The following is an 18,404-nucleotide window of genomic DNA, read 5'->3' as shown; positions in this document are numbered from 1 at the left end:
ATATGGGTGGAGAGTGTTCTCTGGGTAATACAAGGGTTGCCTATATTGTTCCCCAATTCATGATGTCACATTTAGGGGTATTGATTGTCTACCTCAGCCTTTCTGCTGTTTGACATCTGTTGTCCTTGTAAGGTGGACATTGTGACATATAATAGGCTCACCATACATGAAATTTGCAAAACTCACTCCACAATGAGTCCTGTTATTACACACTCACAACTACCTCCACACAGAATACTAAAGACAAACGCACAGAGTCTCACAGTTGCTATGTCTGGGAGTAGAACTCATATCTAACTAGTGCATCACACTAGAGCATTACGCAGTTATAGCATGCACCATGGAGATTACTGTACTACTGTTTCCCTGAAGGTGTATATCAAAACAAATGACATCAGCAGGCTTGCCAAACTAGGGCAATGGAAGTTGTAGTGACTGTGAATGGCCTCAAAAGCATTGATCCCTACACAGATGAACATACAAGGTTTTACAGTTGCCAAGTCTGGGAATAGAACTCATACCTAGCTAGTACATCACACTACAGCATTATGCAATTACAGGATACACCACAGAGCTTACTGGGCTACGCATTCCCCAAAGGTGTATTTCAAAGTGAATGACATCAACAGCCCTGCCATAGTAGGGCAATGGATATTGTAGTGAGTGTGAATGGCCTGAAAAGCACTGATCCCTCCAGAGGCAAATGTCTACAGTGATTGACATTTGCACATCATGTGGTTTTAGCCAATTGGATATGTGCTGGGTGGGACAGGCCTCATGATGAGAGACTCTTTGTCACTGTCTGTCATTCTCTTCCACACATCTATGTATGTGTAAGTTTGGCCTATTATAGTGTGTTATCCTTGGGTATATGTGTATATTCCTATCCAATGTGTGTGCAAAGCATGACTGGTATGCAATGTGGAGTGTGTGCACAAACATCTGTGACTGTCAAATATGTATAGTCCACTGTTGTTGCTAGGCATGGGCTTCATTTCTCTAAGTGTGGAAGCATGACCAGTATGACCTTCTGTATTGAATGTGTGAATTCATTCCATGTAGGTTTACTCCAGTGCAGGCTTTTGTGTTCTACACCTACAGCTAGCAACCTGCTTCTGTGGGATATCTGTAGATCGGTTGACAATATGGGGTTGAAATGGGCAAAGGATAGCGGGTTACTGTAAGTAATTGTGTCTGTGCTGTTTCTGCTACATGGTTTTAGTGTTAGCAGAGATATTCAGACATATGTACTGTTTTACACTGTGATGTTTTATGTTATCAGCTACTGTCAGGTATACATATTTGCTTGCAGTAATTTCATGGGGAACACAGGGTGAATGAAGCTGTGTCCAGTATTGTGGTCTGCAGCCTACATATTCTTGCACAATCATGCCATTCTGGAGGGGAAGCTGCAGACACTTGCTGATGGGTCTGCGTAAATGGTTCAGCACCTTGGTACAGTGGTGGCTGAAGATCCCATGCTTGTACATCCATTGACATGACAGTATGGACATTTTCTGCTGTGGCCTTACCTCACAGCTGTACAGATTCACACAGGTTACCCAGAGGCAGGGGTCATATTTCTGGCCATTACCCCTTCACATTGTGGTTTACAAGTAGGTTTGTAGCCACCCATTCCTGTGTTTGCAGGCAGGGATAGTATGTGCTGAGTTTCAGACTTCACACACTCCATGGCGTCCATTCTCCTACCCCCTCTCTGCTATTCTATCCTCTTCCAAACATGCAGACATTATTTGATATGTTCCATATAGTTATCACTTAAGCCCAGCAGTAATTTGGTGTTGGTCCACAGCTCATGCAGTAGGACATGGTGGACAGGTTGCTGGGATTTGTCGACATGGCCTTCAGTTTGGGTTCTGTGGACTGTGTTATGTTGTTATTTGGGAGTCCATGACATAATATACATTAGCAGTACGGGTGAGACACAGGCCTTTGGTAGAGGACTGTAGTGCATTTGGTAGTGATGCAGGCCATCTGTAGCTGGCTGTTGCATTGTGTCGCTCCTGCAGTCTCAGACGGCAAGCCATTATATTCCACTGGGGTGACAGGGTAGGTCTGCAAGGTGTTAATGTGAATAGTTTCTGTCATTATTGATCCAGTGGTGTGGATGCTGGCAGGGACACACCTGCATGGGACACCTCTTCAGCATGCTGCATTCTGTGGCTATTTCCACACAGAGATGGGGGTCATATTTTACTCATTCCCAACAGCAGGGATAAGACCTGTGAGGTACCTGTGGGTGATAGTGGGGTGAGCTAGGTGCATGTGTGCTATGGACGCTACTTGCATCTCACTCACAGATATACGTGGGGCATTCCACTTATGCTGGATTATGCAGGGACAGCAGCAGTTTCTCAATACTTCATACCTGTGACCTTTGTGGTCTGCCAGTGTTTGGCCAGACAACATAGGAATTCCATATTACAAACCCAACTCGTGCTGCTAACCTGTATGTACAACTCCTAAGGTGTGTCCATTTGACAGTAACATTTTATACACTGTCTGTCTGGGGTACTTCCACCTGTGTACTGTTTGTATGTTTGGGCCCACATTCATGCCATGTCCATCTTTCAGATGGTGACAGATATTACATCCAAACAATTACTATGGCTTACTGCTGGAATGTGTCTTGCTGGGATGCATTGTGTTTAGCACTGCAGTTGTGAGAACTTGGCCCTGTCATCGGCATTACTGGCCAATGGCCACCAGGACAAACCTCACCATGCCTACATGCTGACCAAGCTAACACAATATACAACACACACCAACCTAACATGCACAGCCTTGCATATTGTACATGTGCTACAATCTATCCTGCTACTTTGTCTGGCTCGGGTAATCTGTGCTCCACTGTTATTATACCTACACATACATGTTACTACATTTCTACATAGGATTGTGTGGAGGGGGGCACACCTGACAACTGTACACATTTGCTATGAATGTACTGGTATTTCAGGTACTGCATTTCATTCTGTATTCTGACCTATCATGCAGACTAGAGGCATATCAGTGTACTACAGTTCTTAGGTTTTACTGACCTACATTTCAGTTTCAGACTTCTTACCCTTCAGCACTAATATCCCACTGCCTGACCTGTTGTAGTCTGTCTGTGTAGGTCTGGAGGGGGGCTGTTCTCGATCAATCAGAGGCTTTAGCACAGCCTTTCTTTGTGTTTGTCTATGCCTGTCCTGCTGGCAGAGACTGTTGTTGGGTATGTGAGCCTCCCTGACTGGCATCTGCTTGTCCTATGAACACACATTTGGCACACCACATTTCCTGCAGTGGGTTTTGTCACCTTGTCTAGTACTGGCTACTATGGTGACATCAGTATTTGTTACAGATTTCATGCTGCCACTGTAGGTGTCTACTATCTGCTGGCATCCCATTCAGCCACCCAATTCCCTTGCATGCTCACATCCATACCATAGATACATGTAACAAAACATACTTCTCCATTCAGTAATTGATAGGGAGAGTGACTTACCTTGTGGCTGTGCCAGTATTGAGGAAGGTGCTGGAGGGCTGACTATGTCAGATGCACACAGTACACTCCCTATACACGGTTAAGCACAGCTAGTGTCATGCTTGGCATCTCTTTTACTGTATGTGTGAGTCAGAGAGAAGTGTCATTCCCTGGGTTCCTAACATGTCAGTGTATGTTCTATGCCTTGCCTCTTTCCCAAGGTGTGGACATACTGGGCATGCCTCCTTCTGTCTACTGGGGCAGGCTCAGGTTGTTCCTCCTTCGAGTCACTCTGTGCCTGTGCAGGTCTTGGCAATGGTGGGTGGCTGTGTGGCCCTGCACCGTGCTGTTTCTGCTGTGACTGTTTCCACAGGATCATATTGTATGGCATGCACATATGATGACAATTTGGGTACATTTAGCTGGTGAGTACTGCAAGGTTCCACCGGATATGTCCAGGCACCGGAACCTTGACTTGAGCATCCCAAACACATGCTCTATTATGATTCTGGTCTGTGCATGTGTCTTATTATGGAGTTCTTGTTTGGGTATGTGTGCATTTCTGATGGGTGTCATCAACCACAGCTTCAGTGCATAACCAGCATCCCCCACTAGGTGGCCATAAGGGATGTCTCCATTGGCAAATCTCCAGTACAGCTGCGTCATATGCCAGATGTGGGAGTCATGCTAGCTTCCATGGCAGCCAGCACACAAATTCATTATAATGCCCTAGGCATTGCACATGACCTGGCAGTTGACCCCTTGTGGTTGATGTAGACCCTACCCCGCTCACCAGGTGGTGCTTTGATGTGTATGTGCATGCAGTCTATAGCACCCACTACCTCAAATTATTCTGCTATTTGGTGGAAGAGACACATATTGCTGGTCAATGCCTCACAGGTGTTGTGGAAATATACGTGCTAACTGGCATGTGCTGACATGGGATCCAGGAACTGATGGAGTACCTTGGATTCTGATGCCTTTGAGATCCCCATGATATCCCCAGTTGGCCTTTGGAAGGTACCTGTGGCTAGTATTGTTAATCACAGTTTATCTATGTAACACTACATGAAGGCTTTAATAGTCTATCCTAATGCATAGATAGAAGTCCTACCGACCCTCCTCTTAGTGCCCTAACACAGCTTTGACTCACAGAACTAGTTTTAAGGTGTTTACTAGTGCTGCTCCCTAGTAGGAGTAAATGTTTATTGCTAACTTTATTATTACTGCTACTGCTTAGAGGAACAGACCTCTTGTTTTATAAATATTTTTGATTGCTGCTACCAAGAAAGTGGAAAATGTACATTTGCTACCTTTGCATGCTGACTGTTTTGTGATACTTGACCACTCTTGCCTTCCTGTGCTATTTGTTTCTCTCCACTACTTTGTCTTTCTTGCTCCCTTAAGTTATCCTGCTCTTCTTGTGCTTCCAGCACAAGTCTCTAGGAACCTAAGGACCCTCTTCAAATACCAGCGGGTTCACCTCACAGCCTTAAATTCCCTGCACCCTCCTTCAAGGAAACAAGAAAAGTATGTTTGCTGTCTAATTCCTGACAGTTATACTCTCTACCTTTGTAAAAATCAAAGCCACAAATAAACTAAAAACAGCCAGGAAAGAAAGACGAGATCCACAAAATCCTGTTATTTAGCGCTTTCGTTTTTTAATAAAAACTTCTTCAGAATACACATACATAGTGAACTAAACCCTTTTTATGCAAATACACGCCTTCATAGTTAATGACATCATAATTAAATTACTTAAATTGAATTCAATTACTACAACCCCATTAAGATATCTAAAACATTGAATACATTGTTTTAAACCATATTACAATAAAAAACCTTAGAAAAATACACTATATTTTGTTCAGATCATAAAAATCCTTAATTTATTATACTTGTATTCAAAAATAACCTTCAGATTTTAATCTAAGAGTGGAACTGATAGATGTATTCATGTTTAAACCTGGAAATGATGTTGCATTAGTTTTTAACTGCCATCTTAGTTCCCTATTTTCCAAAAAATCATTAAGGGGACCACCTCTATCTCCAACTGTAACTTGTTCTAATACTGAAAATCTAAAATCATGTCCCTCATTATTAATAATGTGCACTGCCAGAATATTTTTTAAATCTTGTTTTTTAATATCATAGGAATGTTGATACATTCTGCTCCTAAGAGCATTAATAGTCTTCCCGATATAAAAACAAGGACATTGCGTGCATGCCCCTATATAAACAACAGCCTTGCTGTTACAGGTAAATTTTTTCTTGTATATATATTTGCCATAATTTGGAATAAACAACTCTGTGCCTTCTAGAATATGTTTACACTGCAGACAAAAACCACATTTAAACATTCCCTTGGGCCCAGAGTGAATATCTTGTACCCTCTCTACCATGTTTTTTATAGTAATGTCCTTCTTGTAAACAATATTAGGTTTTTTTCCCACAATATCCAAAAATTCTTTATTAACATTGAATACATTCCAGTTACATTGAACAATGTTGCTTATACTTTTAAACTGCTGGTTATATCTAAAAATGCCAACACTATGAAAAGACTTATTATTCTGGCTATAAGAACTTTTCATACCTTCAACTAAAATATTAGGACCCTTACCTAATAATGGAAAAAATATACCATGTTCCCTTTTAGATACCACTTCCTTTAATGTATTTTCCACAAATTCTTAGGGATAGCCTCTACTAACCAACATACCTTTAAGAATTTCTATTTGACCTAAAAACTCATAGAAGTCTAAAACCATTCTTGCTAGTCTAACCCCTTGACCTTTTATTAGTGACTTCTTCTGATAGATAGGGTGAAAACTGGAAAAATGTAAAAGTGTATTGGAATAAGTGGGTTTCCTAAAAATTGTCATTTCAAAACAACTTTCCATTCTATTTTTACTTATGGTGATGTCTAAATAATTAATTTTCTCATCCGAAATGGTATGGGAAAATTCCAAAAATCCTGTACTAACACCAATAAACTCAAGGAATTCATTTAACATATCCTCACTATCATTCCATAGGATGACGGTGTCATCCAAATATCGCCCATAATATTGCCAAAGTTGTGCATATTTACTGGTGAATACATATTCCTTCTCCCAGAATGCTAGAACTAAATTAGCAAAAATGGGTGCACAAATAGCCCCCATGGCTACACCTTTACATTGTTTGAATAATTGTTCTTGAAATACAATAATGTTAGTGTCCAATGCTAACTCCATGAGGCTCCTTAATGTAAGAATCCTATCATGCTCCATTTTTGTGTATTGACATAAATATGAATAGAACCATTCAGTTCCAGTATCATGTGGGATAACAGAAAATAAATCTTTGACATCAATTGTTACAAAGATTAAACTATGATTATACATATTTTTATTAATTTTCTTAAGTAAGTCCCACAAATCTTTTACTATCCAATTACAGTCTTGTAAAATGTTTTTTTAATTGAATATCTATAAAACTGGCAATATAATATGTTTTTGAAGCCTTTGCGTCAACAATGGGTCTAAGGGGGGGGGAAGAGGTTGTTAAGATCCTTATGTACTTTTGGTATACCAAAAGTAGTAGGAATTTTTGGATATTTTACTGTCATATAAGACCATTCATCAAATGAGATTTGTCTATTTAACAGAAGTTCTTCCAGCATGATGTCCACTTTCCTGTATGATATATTTTTCTCATTCACACTCATCTGACAATATGCATCAGTGTGAAGAAACGATAGCATTCTATCAATATAGGAATTAGTGTCCATTATAACTAATCCTCCCCCTTGTCCAGTTTCATAATTCTAATCTTGTCATTATTACATAGATTTTTTAGTAATTCCATCTCTTTCTTGTCCAGATTATTTTCATCGTAGGTTGACCTACTACTGTTCTTAAATAACATGCGAATATCATAATCACACATTTTTTCAAACATCTGTACAACAGGGCATAGTGGAGGATTGAAAGTGCTAGATCTTTTACATATATTGTTGTTACCACTATTAATATTAATATCATGCAGTCGTTCTTTGAAGTAAAACTGAAAATTCAGCTTTCTTGCATACATCTTTAAATCTATTAATGCTTCATCTACAGTCCCTTTTTTACTTGGCACAAAAGACAAGCCTCTTTCAAAAATATTTGCTATACTTTTGTCCAATATGCAGTCACTATAATTATACATTTTGAAGTCACCATTACTATTGGTAATAATCTGAACAGAGGTATCTAAGGTGTCCCTTAAAACATATGGAGCTTCAAGCAAGTCATTCACTGTGTTCAGTGTATTTATATCTGTAAAACCATTTTCCAAGAAGAGGCTTTCAAACATATCTAATACATTCTCCCCCTCCCCCTGCCTCTGTTGTTGTAGTTCGAATGATGTTGTCCCCTTCCCCCCTCTGGTTCCTGATCCTTTCGGATCTCCTCAGAGGGGGAAACTCTAAAGGGTCCAAACCAAAGATATTTTCATCATCATTAAAACCATTAACATCACCAGGTTCCCCATCAGATACATGGCTATAGTCCTGGTACTGGTTATAGTTATTAGAAACCTTCTTATGATTTAAAGGGGGTGGGGGGTATGCTCTCTGTTCAGCATACTCCTTTTCATCCCTTCTAAGCTTTTTTTCTTTTTTGTACTTTAAATCTATAATAAACTGATCAACATTCTTAAATATATTATCAAACTTTACTTTGTTAAACTCGAATAATAAATCAGATTGTAAAATATTATTCACTTGTTTAATTCTGTCATTTAATTTTACCATTTTTTTATCATTATCAGTAATAAGGCAGTCCAAAAGTTCACAACCATGTCGGTTAAATAGTGCAATCAGTTCCACATGAAGTTCTGAGTTTTTAACCAAACCTGACAGATATCGCCATAATCGGAGTCCTTTTGGCACCAGTTATCTCCGTTTACATTCGCGTAGATAACTATTTTCCAACTGCAATTTTCGATATTCAAATGTTAAACTTTCCAGGTCGTTGAGCTGCTCCTGAAATGAGCCATTATTGTCCCGATGTTTCGATGGTGTAATACCTCATTCACAGTCCCCTTCTAGCCACTGGCTTAGGGTTTTCCGTCCATTGTAGGTTAAATTGCTGTTAGGTACGCTTCCATCTTGTAAACAATATTAGTTTTTTTTCCCACAATATCCAAAAATTCTTTATTAACATTGAATACATATATATATATATATATATATATATATACACACACAAGAAAAAATTTACCTGTAACAGCAAGGCTGTTGTTTATACAGGGACATGCACGCAATGTCCTTGTTTTTATATCGGGAAGACTATTAATGCTCTTAGGAGCAGAATGTATCAACATTCCTATGATATTAAAAAACAAGATTTAAAAAATATTCTGGCAGTGCACATTATTAATAATGAGGGACATTATTTTAGATGTTCAGTATTAGAACAAGTTACAGTTGGAGATAGAGGTGGTCCCCTTAATGATTTTTTGGAAAATAGAGAACTAAGATGGCAGTTAAAAACTAATGCAACATCATTTCCAGGTTTAAACACAAATACATCTATCAGTTCCACTCTTAGATTAAAATCTGAAGGTTATTTTTGAATACAAGTATAATAAATTAAGGATTTTTATGATCTGAACAAAATATAGTGTATTTTCTAAGGTTTTTTATTGTAATATGGTTTAAAACAATGTATTCAATGTTTTAGATATCTTAATGGGGTTGTAGTAATTGAATTCAATTTAAGTAATTTAATTATGATGTCATTAACTATGAAGGCATGTATTTGTATAAAAAGGGTTTAGTTCACTATGTATGTGTATTCTGAAGAAGTTTTTATTAAAAAACGAAAGTGCTAAATAACAGGATTTTGTGGATCTCGTCTATCTTTCCTGGCTGTTTTTAGTTTATTTGTGGCTTTGATTTTTATTTTGTTTGAAGATTATGGAAGGAGAGATGGTGGAGATCCACCCATACTTGGTTCATTGGCCTCATCTTTACATCACCTGAACTGCACAGTTGGAAATCTGGTTTCTCTTATGGAGAAACTTACTCAACGTGAAAGGGAAGGTTCGCAGGCATTACAGGTGGCTTGCCCTGGTCGGACCTACAACAGTATCGCAGGGGACGAGTCAAGCAATTTTGACATTACACCAGCTCAACGGCAACAACGAGGGAGAGAAAACACTTCAGTGAGGGAGGACGAACGGTTATCCCCTAATGGAAGCGTACCTAACAGCAATTTAACCTACAATGGACGGAAAACCCTAAGCCAGTGGCTAGAAGTGGACTGTGAATGAGGTATTACACCATCGAAACATCGTGACAATAATGGCTCATTTCAGGAGCAGCTCAACGACTTGGAAAGTTTAACATTTGAATATCGAAAATTGTAGTTGGAAAATAGTTATCTACGCGAATGTAAACGGAGAGAACTGGTGCCAAAAGGACTCCGATTATGGCGATATCCGTCAGGTTTGATTAAAAACTCAGAATTTCATGTGGAACTGATTGCACTATTTAACCGACATGGTTGTGAACTTTTGGACTGCCTTATTACTGATAATGATAAAAAAATGGTAAAATTAAATGACAGAATTAAACAAGTGAATAATATTTTACAATCTGATTTATTATTCGAGTTTAGCAAAGTAAAGTTTGATAATATATTTAAGAATGTTGATCAGTTTATTATAGATTTAAAGTACAAAAAAGAAAAAAAGCTTAGAAGGGATGAAAAGGAGTATGCTGAACAGAGAGCATACCCCCACCCCCTTTAAGTCATAAGAAGGTTTCTAATAACTATAACCAGTACCAGGACTATAGCCATGTATCTGATGGGGAACCTGGTGATGTTAATGGTTTTAATGATGATGAAAATATCTTTGGTTTGGACCCTTTAGAGTTTCCCCCTCTGAGGAAATCCGAAAGGATCAGGAACCAGAGGGGGGGGAAGGGGACAACATCATTCGAACTACAACAACAGAGGCAGGGGGAGAATGTATTAGATATGTTTGAAAGCCTCTTCTTGGAAAATGGTTTTACAGATATAAATACACTGAACACAGTGAATGACTTGCTTGAAGCTCCATATGTTTTAAGGGGCACCATAGATACCTCTGTTCAGATCATTACCAGTAATAATGGTGACTTCAAAATGTATAATTATAGTGACTGCATATTGGACAAAAGTATAGCAAATATTTTTGAAAGAGGCTTGTCTTTTGTGCCAAGTAAAAAAGGGACTGTGAATGAAGCATTAATAGATTTAAAGATGTATGCAAGAAAGCTGAATTTTCAGTTTTACTTCAAAGAAGGACTGCATGATATTAATATTAATAGTGGTAACAACAATATATGTAAAAGATCTAGCACTTTCAATCCTCCACTATGCCCTATTGTACAGATGTTTGAAAAAATGTTTGATTATGATATTCTCATGTTATTTAAGAACAGTAGTAGGTCAACCTACGATGAAAATAATCTGGACAAGAAAGAGATGGAATTACTAAAAAATCTATGTAATAATGACAAGATTAGAATTATGAAACCGGGCAAGGGGGGAGGATTAGTTATAATGGACACTAATTCCTATATTGATGGAATGCTATCGTTTCTTCACACTGATACATATTGTCAGATGAGTGTGAATGAGAAAAATATATCATACAGGAAAGTGGACATCATGCTGGAAGAACTTCTGTTAAATAGACAAATCTCATTTGATGAATGGTCTTATATGACAGTAAAATATCCAAAAATTCCTACTACGTTTGGTATACCAAAAGAACATAAGGATCTTAACAACCCCCCCCCCCCTTAGACCCATTGTTTATGCAAAGGCTTCAAAAACATATTATATTGCCAGTTTTATAGATATTCAATTAAAAAACATTTTACAAGACTGTAATTGGATAGTAAAAGATTTGTCGGACTTACTTAAGAAAATTAATAAAAATATGTATAATCATAGTTTAATCTTTGTAACAATTGATGTCAAAGATTTATTTTCTGTTATCCCACATGATACTGGAACTGAATGGTTCTATTCATATTTATGTCAATACACAAAAATGGGGCATGATAGGATTCTTACATTAAGGAGCCTCATGGAGTTAGTATTGGACACTAACATTATTGTATTTCAAGAACAATTATTCAAACAATGTAAAGGTGTAGCCATGGGGGCTATTTGTGCACCCATTTTTGCTAATTTAGTTCTAGCATTCTGGGAGAAGGAATATGTATTCACCAGTAAATATTCACAACTTTGGCAATATTATGGGCGATATTTGGATGACATCGTCATCCTATGGAATGATAGTGAGGATATGTTAAATGAATTCCTTGAGTTTATTGGTGTTAGTACAGGATTTTTGGAATTTTCCCATACCATTTCGGATGAGAAAATTAATTATTTAGACATCACCATAAGTAAAAATAGAATGGAAAGTTGTTTTGAAACGACAATTTTTAGGAAACCCACTTATTCCAATACACTTTTACATTTTTCCAGTTTTCACCCTATCTATCAGAAGAAGTCACTAATAAAAGGTCAAGGGGTTAGACTAGCAAGAATGGTTTCAGACTTCTATGAGTTTTTAGGTCAAATAGAAATTCTTAAAGGTATGTTGGTTAGTAGAGTCTATCCCTTAGAATTTGTGGAAAATACATTAAAGGAGGTGGTATCTAAAAGGGAACAAGGTATATTTTTTCCATTATTAGGTAAGGGCCATAATATTTTAGTTGAAGGTATGAAAAGTTCTTATAGCCAGAATAATAAGTCTTTTCATAGTGTTGGTATTTTTAGATATAACCAGCAGTTTAAAAGTATAAGCAACATTGTTCAACGTAACTGGAATGTATTCAATGTTAATAAAGAATTTTTGGATATTGCGGGAAAAAAACCTAATATTATTTACAAGAAGGACATTACTATAAAAAACATGGTAGAGAGGGTACAAGAGATTCACTCTGGGCCCAAGGGAATGTTTAAATGTGGTTTTTGTCTGCAGTATAAACATATTCTAGAAGGCACAGAGTTGTTTATTCCAAATTATGGCAAATATATATACAAGAAAAAATGTACCTGTAACAGCAAGGCTGTTGTTTATATAGGGACATGCACGCAATGTCCTTGTTTTTATATCGGGAAGACTATTAATGCTCTTAGGAGCAGAATGTATCAACATTCCTATGATATTAAAAAACAAGATTTAAAAAATATTCTGGCAGTGCACATTATTAATAATGAGGGACATGATTTTAGATTTTCAGTATTAGAACAAGTTACAGTTGGAGATAGAGGTGGTCCCCTTAATGATTTTTTGGAAAATAGGGAACTAAGATGGCAGTTAAAAACTAATGCAACATCATTTCCAGGTTTAAACACGAATATATCTATCAGTTCCACTCTTAGATTAAAATCTGAAGGTTATTTTTGAATACAAGTATAATAAATTAAGGATTTTTATGATCTGAACAAAATATAGTGTATTTTCTAAGGTTTTTTATTGTAATATGGTTTAAAACAATGTATTCAATGTTTTAGATATCTTAATGGGGTTGTAGTAATTGAATTCAATTTAAGTAATTTAATTATGATGTCATTAACTATGAAGGCGTGTATTTGTATAAAAAGGGTTTAGTTCACTATGTATGTGTATTCTGAAGAAGTTTTTATTGAAAAACGAAAGCGCTAAATAACAAGATTTTGTGGATCTCGTCTTTCTTTCCTGACTCTCTACCTTTGTGCTATTGCTATAGGTGCCTAAGCATGCTCTGAGCCAGGACAGCCAGCAGCCTCTACCCCCCTCTCTCTATAGTACTTTACCACTTACTCCCCCATTATCCTCCACAAGGAACTCCCTATCCTAGCTCTCACTCTTCCCCAGTTTTTAATACAGCTAACTCCCTTGCATATCTACCTGCAATACAGACCTGTCCACTAGGTGGCATCCATCTCCTAGTCTCATCTCATGCTTTTCATCTAGTTTCCTTTATTAATTACCTTATTTTCTGTAGTCCCAGACCTGCGTTTTAGTTCCTCACACTTCACCCTACTGTCTACTACTACTGTTTCTAGGTTCTCTCATCACTGTTTTCACCTACTTCTGCCTTATCCAACTTACCTTCTGTAGCTAGTACTGCTGATTGTTTCTTCTCTAGCTGCTTCTTTACATGTCTTAACTTGCTCCATTCGCCCTACGGGCTCACTCCGCTCCCCATCCCTACCCCCAATTCACAACCACCCCCACAGGCCCTACTCTTATACTTACTAGTCACACCCCTACTTCCTCCCACTACTCTGAGGAAGCTTTTCTATTGCTTATCTATTTCCACTCCAACCTTCTCCAACCACTCCCCTTATCTTCCCTACCACACCCCTCCCCTCATCTACACCTATTATATTTCCTTACCTACAATAACACAACTAATATCTGATCCATTCTAATGGATAAATTAAATACCACTACTCATTTCCAGCGACTTCTCATACTCTTACTGCTTCCACCTTTCATTTTTGCATATATACTCTCCTCCTATGAACACCCATTAGGTCCATATTTTCACCACCCTAATAAAATAACCAGCTCTCCTCCTCTACCCATCCTATTTAACCATGCTAACATAACAACAACTCCCAGCTCTCTACCAGCAAAATATCATAGAATACTCCACATAAGATATATTAATCTCAATCCCAGGAGATCTCTACTCTTAAATAGCAGACTCCCATATCCAATCTATCTCAAACAACTCCACACATAAAAAGATGGAGACATTCACCTAAACCCAGGCCCAACAGCAACTCCAATCTCTCTCCCCAACCCCAACCAATCCACTAATTATCCCATTACTAAACCTTCTAATTCACTCTTTGTAGCTTATCTTAATATTCGTAGCATTAACAACAAAATTACTCAACTCCATGCTCTCTTTGAAGTCTACTCCTTTGACATTCTTTGTCTAACAGAAACTTGGCTAAAACCTGAAACAAAAGACAATGAAATCATCCCACTAGGATACAATATTCCGAGACTTGACCGTGTAGCCAAAAATGGGGGGGGGGGGGTTGCGATTATTTTTAAATATGGTTTACAGTTAACCACTTATGACATAAAACTACCTTTTAGTACCAATGCAGAAATTCTTATATCTAAACTACAACTTAACAATGCCAAAGCCATCTATATTATTTGTATCTATCTACCCCCCGGTAACAACAATACCATCATAGAAAATATCCTTTGCTAGCTATCTCAACACCTGCCCCAATAAACCATAGTCCTTGGTGATATAAACATCGATTGGAACTGCTGTAGCAGCAGCCACCCAACCACCCACATCAACCTATATGGTTTTGATCAAACCATTACGTCCCCCACCAGGATAGACAAACACAACAAGAAAGAAAGCAAATTAGACTGGATTTTGATAAACAACCATCCCCAATTACATGAATCTGGAACCATTCCTGATGACATAAGTGACCACTCACTTACCTATTTCGTCAGGCATAAACCCTATGCTCCCATTCCTACCACAATCAGGAATATCAGATCCAAAAAGAACTTCAACCCTGATCTCTTCCAAAATGAACTCAGAACATGCAATTGGTCTCCCTTAAAACACCTCCCTCTAGAAGAAGCTGTTCAGTACTTTAATTCTAACTTCTTAGACATCCTTGATCACCATGCACCAACCCATACTATTAGAATTAAGACCAAATCCACCCCATGGCTTTCTAAAGACACCAAACAGAAAATCCGTCTCAGGAATAAATACCGGGCCAAATGGAGAATGACCAGAAATCCTGTAGACCAACAAAATTTCAGACAACTAAGAAATAATACTGAGCTATACTATCTGACAAAAGAAACTACTACCTTCAATTTCAAAAGGCAAACCATAATAACCCACAAAAATTATGGGCATGCATCAACCAATTACTACATCCAGGTCAATCCAGTACACCAAACCCACAAAACACTGACCATCAAAAATCCCATGCATACTGCCAATGCCTTCAATACCTTTTCACTGATGCTATCCAAACACTAGACAGTCAGCTATCACCTAATACTTTTACTTTTCCTACCTATAACAAAACCATACCCCTCCATTCCTTTTCCAACCAGTCCCAACAACCCATATTCTTGCCCTAATCCAAAAACTGAAACCAGGCTCTCCTTCAGCAGACCAACTACCTGCTGAATATCTACAGAAATCTGCCAAGTCAATTGCTTACCTCATCTCCATTCTGATCAATAGAACTATTAACAAAGGTCACATCCCTAGCATCTGGAAAGTCTCCCATTTTGTCCCCCTTCACAAAGGTGGAAACTTCACCGAATTCTCCAACTACCGTCCCATAGCCCTTATTTCTCCTTTGGCCAAGATCATGGAAAAATGCATCCATAGGCAATTGCTAGACGACCTAATCCATAATAACTTGCTCTCTGTCAACATGGTTTCAGACCCTCACATAGCACTACCACTGCCCTCCTTTCCTTTACAGATTGTATTAACAAAAAAAGTAACTGTAATATGCTTTCCTCGGCACTATTTATCGATCTGTCCAAAGCATTTGACATGGTCAATCATCAAATTCTGACAGATATCCTCAAATCCCTAGCCTTAGATGCACTCTCTATCAAATGGTTCTAATCCTACTTAGATAAAAGACAACAGGCTGTACTCTGGCACAACACTCTATCTAACCACCTACCAGTTAACCTCGGTGTATCTCAGGGGTCCATATTAGGACCTCTCCTTTTCTCCATATTCATCAACAGCCTTCATCTAGCAATTCCCCATGCTACTTGTATACAATACGCAGATGACTCCACACTTGTATGCTCAGCCACAACCACCTCTGAACTTCACTCCCTTACCCAAAATGTATTTAACAGTGTTGAACAATGGTTCACTCAATGTTGCCTTCTCTTAAACCCCCAAAAAACTAAACTACTCCTTTTCAATCCTAATCATAAATCCCCTCCCATAGATTTTGCTGTTACATCTACTAATGGTACCATTATATCACCTGACCTAACTGCCAAGCTACTTGGTATTACCATTGACAACAACCTTACCTTTGACAGACCCATCAATAACACTATTATATCTGTCAACAAAAAACTTGGCTCTCTCTACAGAATTAAACCCTTCCTGTCACCTACAGCTAGGTCTACTATTGCACACACTCATCTAATCTCTACACTCCTCTATGCCACAGCCATTTTCACTAATCTATCTAAGAATAACCTCAATAAATTGGAAATCACATACAATATCATAGCCAGATTTGCTACTGGTAACCCATTTAGAACTCACCATTTCTTTAATTTAAAGCAACTTCAGTGGTTGGGACTACAGAATCTGATCAAATACCATCAACTAATCATTGCCCATAAGACTCCTTATCAACCTTCCAATACTCCTACTCTATCCACCATCATCACCCCCTATAATAATCTGAAGTCCTTACATTCATCTCAGAAACTTGTAGTTAACACATCTAAATCTAACAACAGGGTTGGGAATTCTCTTCTCTAATACTGTGGGAAGATTTTGGAATCTCCTACCCAGTGACCTTTCCTCACTTTCCTCTATATCACTCTTTAAAAACAGACTGAAACTTTTCCTCAAAATACACTGGTTATGCCCCTGTACTAAACCTGACTAATTCTCTACTCTACCCAAATACAGTCAACCTATCCTATACCTTAGCTTTTCTCACTCTGTATTTCATTATTTCCATCCCTCTGGATACTTATTCGTTAAAAAAAAAAAAAAAAAAATACTAAACTCATTTTTTTACTATTACTGAACATTAATCTGCCTCTTTTATTGTACTGTACTTGTATATGGTATTAGTTTGTATGCCTCCTTTTTTTCTACATTAAGTAATGTACCTACTTGTTATTTTGAATTTTACATTGTATTGACTTCTGTCCTCTCTGTATTATGTTCTGTATTATCCAGATTTGTCCTTGTATACACATCTGAAGTTATTTTATATTGTTTTGTGATTATATTATCTGTGTGTCATGGAGCTTATCTCCCCGGGCCTCTACTGAAAATGGACATATATTCAGTTAGACTAGCCCGGTCAACAAATGTAAAATAAAATGAATAAATAAATAAATAGTATTCTTAAGCCTACACATACCTTGGTATCCACTGGGATGGGTTCCCCTCTGGTTCTGTGTGTGAGCTGTGGCTGACACAGCTCAACAATTTGCTGTAGGTGGCCCTGTCCACCCTATAGCACTCCACTATCTCCAGCTCATGTAGCCCCTTGTAGGTTACCCTGGGTCTGTACACTCTTCTCCTTCTCCTCACTGTGGGTTGGTCATCAGCATTCTCATCCTCACCACCCTCAGCCTCTTCCACATGTTGATTTATGAGAGCTTATACAGCCCCTATCATTTTGTTGCTTTTGTTAGGTAAAATTTCCCCACGTGTGTACACCGGTGGTGTAGAGTTTGTGGGTAAAACCAGAGGGAAAGGTGTTTGCATAGTTTATAATAATGTGCTGGGATGGGCTGAGCTGCTGCCTGTGTAATTGGCTGATTCTGATACATTTCACCTGCCAGCTATGCTAGTTCTCCTTGATTACCTTCCTACTGCTGTTTTCCCTTCCCATTGCCTTCCTGTTTAAGCCCAGGGGAGCACCATGCAAACACAGTGCTCAGATGTGAATGGAGCTGCTATTTCCTGGTTTACTTTTTTTTTTTTCATTTAAAACATGGTGTGCGGCGCGCACACTCGCTTAGGCAATGTAAAGAATGCTTGGCAGCTTCAGACACATCCCCTTGCTTAGCTTTGCTAAGCTAAGGGCAACCCTGAGCCACAGGGCTCCAATAAGCTTACAGTATGCCTGAATCACACCTCCATGATGTCAGC

The sequence above is a fragment of the Protopterus annectens genome, chromosome 11.part0 (genome assembly GCF_019279795.1).
Source record: "Protopterus annectens isolate FY-2018-M chromosome 11.part0, PAN1.0, whole genome shotgun sequence".
Classification (NCBI taxonomy): Eukaryota; Metazoa; Chordata; order Ceratodontiformes; family Protopteridae; genus Protopterus; species Protopterus annectens.
The sequence above is the reverse complement of the archived record's forward strand: the minus strand, read 5'-3'. Positions refer to the sequence as shown.